The sequence below is a fragment of the Cornus florida genome, unplaced genomic scaffold (assembly GCF_030987335.1).
Source record: "Cornus florida cultivar Cherokee Brave unplaced genomic scaffold, ASM3098733v1 CherokeeBrave_3.0.0_Hap2_Chr11, whole genome shotgun sequence".
NCBI classification, from domain to species: domain Eukaryota; kingdom Viridiplantae; phylum Streptophyta; class Magnoliopsida; order Cornales; family Cornaceae; genus Cornus; species Cornus florida.
In genome coordinates this window covers 19,124,791-19,135,179 of record NW_026775581.1, presented here as the reverse complement: position 1 = coordinate 19,135,179, position 10,389 = coordinate 19,124,791, and the positions used below count along the sequence as shown (strand labels likewise).

At 36.0% G+C, this 10,389-nt stretch overlaps 1 pseudogene; it reads left to right on the top strand.

Annotated features, from left to right (window-relative positions):
• Positions 1-1,159: 1,159 nt before the first annotated feature.
• On the top strand, positions 1,160-1,258 carry LOC132287444 (small nucleolar RNA R71; annotated as a pseudogene).
• The last annotated feature ends 9,131 nt before the right edge of the window (positions 1,259-10,389 follow it).

Sequence of the window (10,389 nt, the reverse complement as noted above, 5' to 3'; positions counted from 1 at the left end):
CAAAAACCTTTTCAGAATTTTTCTTTGAAGTCTCTGCAACAGAAGAAGTTTTCAAATTATTTTACAAATCTTTCTTTTCAAAATCACTTTTTAACACATTCTCATTTATATGGTCATGCACATGCAATGAAGGAGGAATATGATATGAAATAGGACAGGTGTCAACTTGTGGTTGCACTGGTTCACTCTCTTCATTGGACACACCCACTTGGTTGTCCACAATCCTTCCACTTCTCAAGGTAGTCACCGCATTGACATACTCTATTGTGTGACCTTCCGATGAGGAATGAGTCTCCACAACACATTGTTGCTTTTGTGGGGCATTCAAAGACATTTTTCCCTTCTCTCTTGCATTTAAAGTGCTAGCTATTTGCCCTACTTGGGTTTATAGCTATGCAATGGATTGAGAGTGAGAATGAAGTAATTGTGTATTTACTTCTAAAGTGCCTAAAGCGGTCAAAACTTTCTCTTCAAAAGCGGGACGTCTAACATTTCCTTGGGAATATGATGGTTGATTACAAAAATAAGAATTTGAAAATTGGTTTCCTTGTGATTGATATGATAATCTAAAACCTTGGGAACCTTGGCTTTACATTGGAAGTGGAATGTACTTTCCTTGAAAACCGCCTTGGGAAGGGTTTGAGCCCTCCCATTGGTTTTTCCAAAAGAAATTCGGGTGATTCCTCTAACTAAGATTGTAATGATTTCCATAAGGATTGTTCCCTTGATTAGTAAAAATAGCACTTGATTGTTCATGATGCTCACTTTGCACATGTCCATGGGGACAATTGGAAGTAGAATGCACTTGAACAAGTTATACATGTCTTATTAAATGCATAATGAGAATGGTTAGGGAAGGAAGATACTTGATTCGCCGAGTTTTGGTTGATCAAACCTTTAAGATAATGATTTCATTTCAGTGGCAATTTCATTGGAGTGGTCGACTTGATGTAAGCCAACCCTCTTCTTACCACTAGAATTTCTACCATTCTTCAAAGATAAAGTACGATGCAAAGAATTTTCACTCATGCTCTCATAAAGACGCCACACGTCATCCTCATGCCTATCAATGTAAGAGCCACCCATGGAAGCATCAACCATGCCTTTGTAATTGTCCGATAAGCTCTCAAAGAAATATTGAACTAATTTCCATTTGGGCATGTCATGATGTGGACACTTCCTAATCAATTCATTAAAGCGTTCACATGCCTCATGAAATGTTTCTCCATCCCCATGTGAAAATTCTCGAATTGAGATTCTCATAGCATTGGTCTTAGAAATCGGATAGTACTTCTTCAAGAACTCTTGTTGCATTTCCGCCCAAGAAGTTATTAAAAAAGGCCTAAGATTGTTAAACCAATATTTTGCCTTGTCTTTAAGGGTGAATGGAAAAAGTTTAAGCCTTAAGACCTCTTCCGACATGTCCGTGTATTTTACGGTGGAACATACTTCAAGAAACTCATCAAAATGCTTATAAGGTTCTTTACTTGGAAGTCCATGATAATTAAGAAGCATTTGATTGGTTTGTGGCTTAATTTCATAGTGGTGTGCTCTAAATGGTGGCAATTGAATGCATGTGGGTGCCTTATATTCATTAGGCACATAGTGATCTTTTAAAGCAAGGGGAGGATTAGCAATTGGAGGTGCAACATGGGCACCTTGGTTGCCTTGAATGATGGGAGGTGGTGGAGCATAGATTAGCCTTGGCATTCCCAATGGAACTTGGCCTTGTTGTTGTGGTGAGTGAACAAATGGCCTTTGCATTCCCAATGGAACTTGCACGTTATCATGATGCACATTGGGGTGGAGGATACCTTGTTGGTCTATGTGAACAAGGTCCTCCACATGGTCCTCATTTTGTCCTTCCATTGATGAAATGGATTGACTAGAACTACCTCTTCCCCTAGGGTTGAACAATCAATTCAAGATGAAAATTTAAAGGGATAAGAGTGGGTCTCAATGATCTATGACCATACATGCACAATGCAACACAACAAGCAATAACAACAAACACGTTACCTTCACAACAAATCAATAATCAACAAACTTCCTCCACATACAATGTTCTCATACTCCCATGCTTTTACAATATGCAAGAAAAGTAAATTGCCTCCATGTGGGCTCATGATTTATCTAAGAATTGAATTACAAGCCTCCATGCGGGCCGATGATTTAACTAAGAGTTTGAGTAAAAAAAAGCTCACAAAGGTCCTTTAGCACTTCAACTCCAAATTTTTAGCTTAGCTTAGCAATTTTTATTTTTTTAATTTTAGCCTTTTTCCTTGCTTGCATAGCTCCTTTGCTTGGAATATCCTTTGCTTGCTTCCTAGCTCAATACTCCTAGTCAAACAAGAACATCCACAATAAGTAACAAAATTGAAAACAAAGTAAAGACACGATCAAAGAGTACTAATTCCTAATTGATTTCACAAATATGACGTTGCCAATCAATCAATCCCCGGCAAAGGGCGCCAAAAACTTGGTGTGGTTGTCGCACTCCGAACCCAAAGTTTATGCAATGTGGCCAAGTTTTACATTTAGAAATTACCACTACTACCTTTCACTAAAAATATAGCTAAAGTGAGTAGGGATCGTCCCAGAGGATTGAGGGTCGCACTAGGTTGAGGAATCAAAATTAAGGTTAGTAAGTCGAGTGATCAAAATAGTGGTTGGTTGGTTGAATTAAACTAGATGCAAATTAAATTAAAGTAAGCAATAATGTAATAGAGAGAATTAAAGAGAGAGAGAGATCTTGGGGTTTAGAGATCACCACTAAGCATAGCTTTTCTACACCTTTAATGAATGATTAATGAGGGGAAGAACATGTATTATAATAAAGTGTGTGTGTGGTTGTTCCAACAAGCATGGATGACAAATTAAGCATATATTGTCTAAACAACATGGTGAATAGCACAACATATCAAATTAAGCCATTAATCCTTTCTTTAAGCTCACAATTCAAACACATCACAAGGTTAGAGATACATGTTACTTGCTTTTCATAAGTATGGAACATCAACAACAAGCATGGATTGTCCTCCCATTTAACAATTACACTACAACTAAGCTAATGACATTAAATTAAACTAATTAAACTAAGGGAGAGGTACAATCCATCAAGCAATGAGTATGAACCATCAAATAAACCACAAGAACATGACATTAAGTACTATGTCTTGACAATCTCTAGATCTATAGCATCAATACATATAGACATGCATCAATAACACAACAAATAGAGACAAACACATGAACATCTATTCTAGCATACATAGACATATGGATAGAATGAAATGATCAATTGGAAGCATTAAACCACATAAATCATTGAATAAACAAGATCTATATATATAAAAGTGTCAAGACATGAATCACAATACAAATCCCCTCAAAAATATATAAATCAAGAAGTAGAAAACATACTTAAGGCTAACTCTAGCCCCAAGAGGATGTCTAGCCACTCATGGATGATGTCCTCCAACCCTCAAGGGCAAGTTCCATGGAAGAAATCTGCTCCTTGGCTGATGAAGAGTCTCCAACGGTGCCTCTAGCCTCCTCCTCTTTTTTCTTCCTCACTAAGTATTTGTATCAAAGTATATCAAAAGGCTCTCTCAAAAAGTGGCTCATATTCCTTATATAAATAGGTCACCCCAAATGAGCTGGGCTCATACACCAATAATCCTATAATGATTGGATATGAGACAACTTTTAATGAGCTGGAATTTAGATTTTTCTCGGGATTTGGGAGGTTCGATTCATCGAACTTGAGGTACGATTGATCGAACATGGCTGAGATCTATCGAATTAAAGTTAGATCGATCCTCAATGGCAGCGCCTTTTTGGATAAAAACAAATCTGAGATATTTTGAAGATATTTTTGAGAAAAGGACAAAAGTGGTTGGTAGGGTGGTATGTGATACCCCTTAGATCTGAGACACGGGTTGATCAGGCCCAGGACCAAATCCGAGAGAATATCAAATAATTAATATTTAAAACGAACACAGAATACAAATTGAAATACTAAGAAATAAATAATAAATGGCTGAAATGAATTCTAATTTAAAAACCTCAAAGTATAATTATTAAAATCCGATACTCCAAACTCCATAAGTTTAACAACTCGGGAATCCATCTAGTGGACCCCTTATTAAAAATCCCAATAGAAACTAAAACATCAGAAATAGAATCTAAAGCTAAACATAGAAGGGATTCTTACATAGTCGAAGGAATGAATGTTTGTATTTGCACTTCACGTCCAAGCTCTAACCCTAGAACTGACGAACACCTGAAAAATAAGAGTGTGGGTCAGGCCCACATGCAAGTCTAATTCTACTACAATCCATACAGTAATCTGATACGCAGATACATGCTAGATAACCCAACAATATCTAGAGTAGTCCATATATATATAGTACACACTATAGGACGCTCATTAGTCCAATAGGTCTGTCTCAGCCTGAGTAGAGATACCATGCAAATCACACATAATGTGGTCATGTGTACCTAGACCTACCAGGGAACAACATTTATGTCCAGTTATCCATCCTAGATGATATACGTGCCCTAACCATGGTCCTGAGACTCAAGCTCAAACCATGGTACCATATAATAAATATATAAAGTTCGTACTCCTCCTAATATAAAATACCACCCATCTGTATAGTGGTCTGATATATGTATAGACATCCGTCCTGAAACCACATTAAGTCATTTAACTGTTTTGTTGATATGACACAAGTAGGTGAAGGACTTAACCTCTATGGTTAATCTGTACCTTAAATCCAAATTAGGTAGGACTTAGTGTTTGAACTAGTCTATGCCTAGTATGTCACCGTCCCATACCGGTACATACAATCCTCTAGTTAACAAAGTTGACAAAAAAAGTAATAGATACTTATCAACCATACTCCAGAATTAGCATAAACACAGTTTAATATGTGTATGATCAAATTATACATCCAATATAAGATTTAGAAATCCTATTCCAGTCCTTCAAATTTACAAAGTAGGACTACATATACAACTCCTCCAAACAGTACCATAACTGATGCAATATACAGTCGATTTAAACATCAATTAATTCCATCTAAGCATACTTATTTTTTTAGATAAATAACTATATGCTTATAACACAACTAAGACATGATTAAAAATCTTAAATCATGTAAAGAAACCAAATTGCTTTAGAAAAATAGTAAGCACAGTAATCCAGTTTCAATTGCTTCATCCAATGTTCCACAAACAGGTTTATTGTTGAACCTTATATTATTGCATGCTTCGACATAATAAATTCAACATGCATCCCAAGAGTCTTTACAGGTCTATAACAGGTAATATTTTTCATTCATAGCAATTGGAAGCATTTAGAAACAACCCCAACTGTCCAAACCAAACCTAGAACACGAAAAACCAAAGGAGCCGGCTCCCAAACTAAAGGAGCTGGCTCTCCCCTTGGTGGAGCCGCCTCCACCTCATGTGGAGCCGGCTCTACCCCTTGTAGAGCCGGCTCTACAAGCTTTAGAGCCGGCTCCCTCTTTTGGTGAGCCGGCTCCCTCTTTTGGTGAGCCGGCTCTCCTCCTTTGAGAGCCGTATCCCCTAACCTGTGCGTCTTCTTTGCCTTCGGCGAAGTTCAGAGCCACTGTACAATTTTTATAACTTATTTTAGGGTTTAATTGATGTCCTAGAATTAATTATAAGCATGCATCCAATCCCAAATACACCAGAATTAAGCAAGTTTAAAACCAATGCAAATAGATTCTTAAACGAGAACAACTTTCAACACAAACAGATTAATGCAACGATTTAACAGTTGATTCAAACATACTTACAAGATTAATATTAACTTCAAATTAATCTATTTTAATGCTTGATTAATCCCTGGAGTCTAACTAGGCATGCACAGAACACGAATTAAAGGGAAGGAATAAAATAGTGACTTGCCTTGAGTTTCAGTTTTGAAACTCTAAACCACAGTCTCTGAAGCTTCCGTCCACATCCGAGACTCTTATTTTACACCTCTGGTGCTCTTGGTTTAACCCAGAAGCACTCCGTCCAGTTATCCTTGAACCTCTCTGGAAATCTCTCAAAGTTCTCTCTGTCTCACCGTAGTGAATAGGGTTTTGTTTGTAACCCTAAACCAACGTACTGTTCTATATATATAGAGACGTGAATACAAACCTATTCCCAGTATGATTAGAGACAGAGCCCTAATCTTAACCTTAGTCGACCCATATAACAACCTATATTTAAAATCTATGTCGGCTATAAACTGTAACCCTAATATAACTATATGTGTGCCACCATACAGTCACGTTAAAACTAATTAAATTTTATGTGTGCCACCATACAGTCACGTTAAAACTAATTAAATTTAATTAACTTAATTCAATTAAAACAACTAAATTAAACACTTAAATAATTAACTATATTTAGATCAATTAACGTAAAACAAGTAAATCACCACAATGAAAATAATTAAATTAACACATATACATGTCAACAATTAATGCAAATATAAACAAATAAAACAACCAAAAATGAAAATTAATAATAAATAAATACCAGGAATATCCTTTTTAAAATTAGGGGTATTACATGCTACAACTAGATAAGATCAATCATTTAGATAAGGACAAGATGGTTCGATCGATCATAGAATGAGGTTGGATCGATCGAACTTTGAGATTTTTGAATAGGAACAAACATGGCTCAGATCCATCTTGAAGTGCTGAGATCGATGAAAGTTGGATCGATCGAACTTTTCTTAAGATTAATCAAAGTTGCTGAAATTCCACCCTTTGCTTCCTTTTGCTCTACTTTGCTCCTTTCTTTGATTCATCCCAGAATTGCTTCAATTATACTCTTATTTGGCTGAGTTAGCTTATTTTGGGGATAAGTACCTGAAAATGGAAATAACACGAAATCAATACAAAACGGTAAAATAAGATAGATAAAGGTCATAGAATACCTAAGCTTAAGGGGTTTAAACATGCATTTTTCAGCGCTCATCACCTAACTCATTTTGAGATGAAATCTCAAAAGACACCAAAATGAAACTTCTCCGAATCTAACAATACTTCGGGGTTACGAAGGGGACAACAAAGGGAACAATAAACCTGTGATACCCCTCGATTCTAGAGCCACGGGTGATCAAGTCTGAGCATAGATCCCAGGGATACCAAACAATTAAGTATATAAACAAGCATAGAAGACAAAAGAATAAAGAATAAATTTTAAAGCTAAAAAGAAACTAAATATAAATCATTGAAATACTAACTAAATAATCCACTAAATCCAAAACCTCCAATATTTATTACAACTCGGGAATCTATCTAATGGACCCCTAATAATAACCCAATAGAAAATAAACTGAACTAAAAAAGGAAAAACTAAAACTAAAACATAAATAATAGTCCTACATGGTCGAAAGAATAAGTGATTGTCTCTACTCAGCACGAACAAGCTCTAAGACTGGAACCGTCCGATACCTAAAAAATAATAGCGGGTCAAGCCCACGAACAAGTTCTACTCTGCTACAATCCAAACAGAGACTCGATACGCAGATACATCCTAAACAACTCAATAATAGCTAAATAGTCCATATATGTATAAATACACACTATAGGACGCTCACTAGACAATAGGTCTGTCTCAACCTGAATAGAAGGTGACATGCAAATCGCACATAAAATGGGCATATATACCTAGACCTACCAGGGTACCCAGATGTCTACTATGTCCAGTTATCCATCCTAGGCAATATACATGCCCTAACCATGATCCTGAGACTCAAGCTCATATCATGGTACCATAATCATATATATATATAAATCCATCCAAAACCAAGGTATGTTATTCAACTGTTCATTGACCTGACACAAATATAAGTAGGACTTAACTTTTATAGTTAATCCATTCCCTTATTCCAGTATAGGTAGGACTTAGCATTTTAAGCTAATCCATCTCTAATATGCCACCGTCCCATACCGGTGCATATATTCCACAAGATCCAATAATTGATGACATAATTATGTAATACAATCATCAACTACATCCAGAGATAAGCATAATAACAGTCAGACAATTAACTGAATTTATTACTGCTAATATATAATAAACATTATATAACATCCATAAAATTTCTTAGAACAATTTCAATAATGAATTAATCATTAAATCAACATGCAAATTTAACTGTAATTTCATATTGATTACTTCTATATCATAAAGGTATAGATTTAAGCATTCTGGGATTTTAACAATGTTCAGTGTAGCCATTTAAAACCCCCAATACAGTCTAAGTCACTTTAAAAGACCCCAAATACCCAAAACAGTACCCGTAGGGTTTCCAGCAAGGGAGCCGGCTCCCCCTTAATGGGAACCGGCTTTCACCCTCATAGAGCAGGCTCTCTCTAAGAGAGAGCTGGCTCTCGGCCTAAGGGAGTCGGCTCCTTTCTCCATGGAGCCGACTCTCTCCTTTGAGAGCCATACAAAATCCTTTTGGGAGCTGGCTCCAACCTGTTCTGCCTTATCTTCCTCGTCTCCGACGAGTTCCAATCCCTTTGTTCTCCATTGTTGATGGATCTAAGAGTCTAAACTATGTCCAGCATCATTCCGAATAATTTTATACAGTTGATATGCATCTTAAACATAAATTAAAACAAGCTTGCATATAACAAAGTTCAGATTAATTAAGAACATATAAACAACACATAAGAACAGTTTTAAAATAATTAAGCATTCAAACATGGTCAATTTAATCTCTGATTAGTCCTGGAATTAACCTAGGCATGCATAGAACACAAGTCTATGGGAAAGAGTAAGAGAAAGAACTTGCTTTTGAGATTTCAGATTAAAATCTCAACGTCGTCTTCTTAGATTTTTCGACGACTTCTGATTGCCGTCAAACCTCCTACTGCTCTGGTTTTAACCCACAAGCAGACCTCGTTCCTTTTCCCCTTGGTTCAGCCTTGAGCTTCGGCCAAGTTCTCCCTTCTCTCCTCACAGTTTTCTCTCTCAATTCTCTGCTACCACTCTCCTTTATAAGGTGGCATGAATAGGGTTTTATGAACCCTAAGGCAGATAACTACATATATATTTATAGGCAATATGTATTTAACCTAATTCTAATTACCTAAGGAAAAGAAAAATAAAATAAATATATAACTAAGTCGGCTATCCCACCACGTGATTTCATAAAAGTATATAAAACCCTAAAACAATATTATATATATAGAATGAATAATGATACTAATTTAATCATTAATAATAATTAATAATTAAACTAACCCTATATACATATATACCCATATATATATGTATAACCATTCATGGGTATTAACTGTACCCATTTAACCTCATATCAAAGTAATCCATCATATCCAAGCCCAACTCCTTAAAATAAAAATAAAAATAAAAATAAAAATAAATATTTACTCACCTAATTTAATTAACCAACCTATTCATTTAGTCAAATCAAACAATTATTTCAATTTCCACATAAACATACAATTTAAATAAAAACAAATAATTCAATTAAACAAATAGCCAAATAATCAAATAATGAATTTAAAAATTCAATAAAACCATAAAATAAATACCGAGACTATCCTTTTAAAATTAGGGGTATTACATTCTTCCCCCCTAACAAAAAGAATTCCGTTCTCGGAATTCGCTCTTACCTTTTTCCATTATTTCAGGAAACTACGAGCGAATGACATCCTCCCGTTCCTAAGTAGACTCACCCTCATTATGGTGACTCCACTGGACATGCACTAAAGGTATAACCTTACTGTAAAGAATTTGATCCCAATGATCTACTATACGACACGGTGACTCCATATATGTTGCATCCGGTTGCAACTCAATCTCACCAACATCGATATACTGATACCGATCCTCATCTCGCAGAAATTTTTGCAACATGGAAACATGAAACACATTGTGCACACGATCCAAATGGTTCGGAAATGCTAATCGATAAGCTATAGTGCCAACTCAATCCGTAATCATGAATGGACTGACAAACCGTGGGGCCAACTTCCCTTTCTTCCCAAAACGCATTACTCCTTTCATAGGAGACACTTTGAGTAAAACCTGATCGCCAACCTGAAACTCTAATGCATTAGTACGACGATCGGCATAACTCTTCTGCCTACATGCGATCCCTAATAAAAGCAATCTTCTCAGAAGTATCCTTAATAAACTTAGGACCTAAAAATCTACTCTCTCCAACCTCCATTCAACAAATAAAAGATTGACATGGTCGATTATATAATGCCTCAAACGGTGCCATGCCAATAGTTTTCTAGAAGTTATTATTATACGCAAACTCCACAAGTGACAAATAATTCTCCCAGTGGCCCTTGAAGTCAAGAACACAAGAACGAA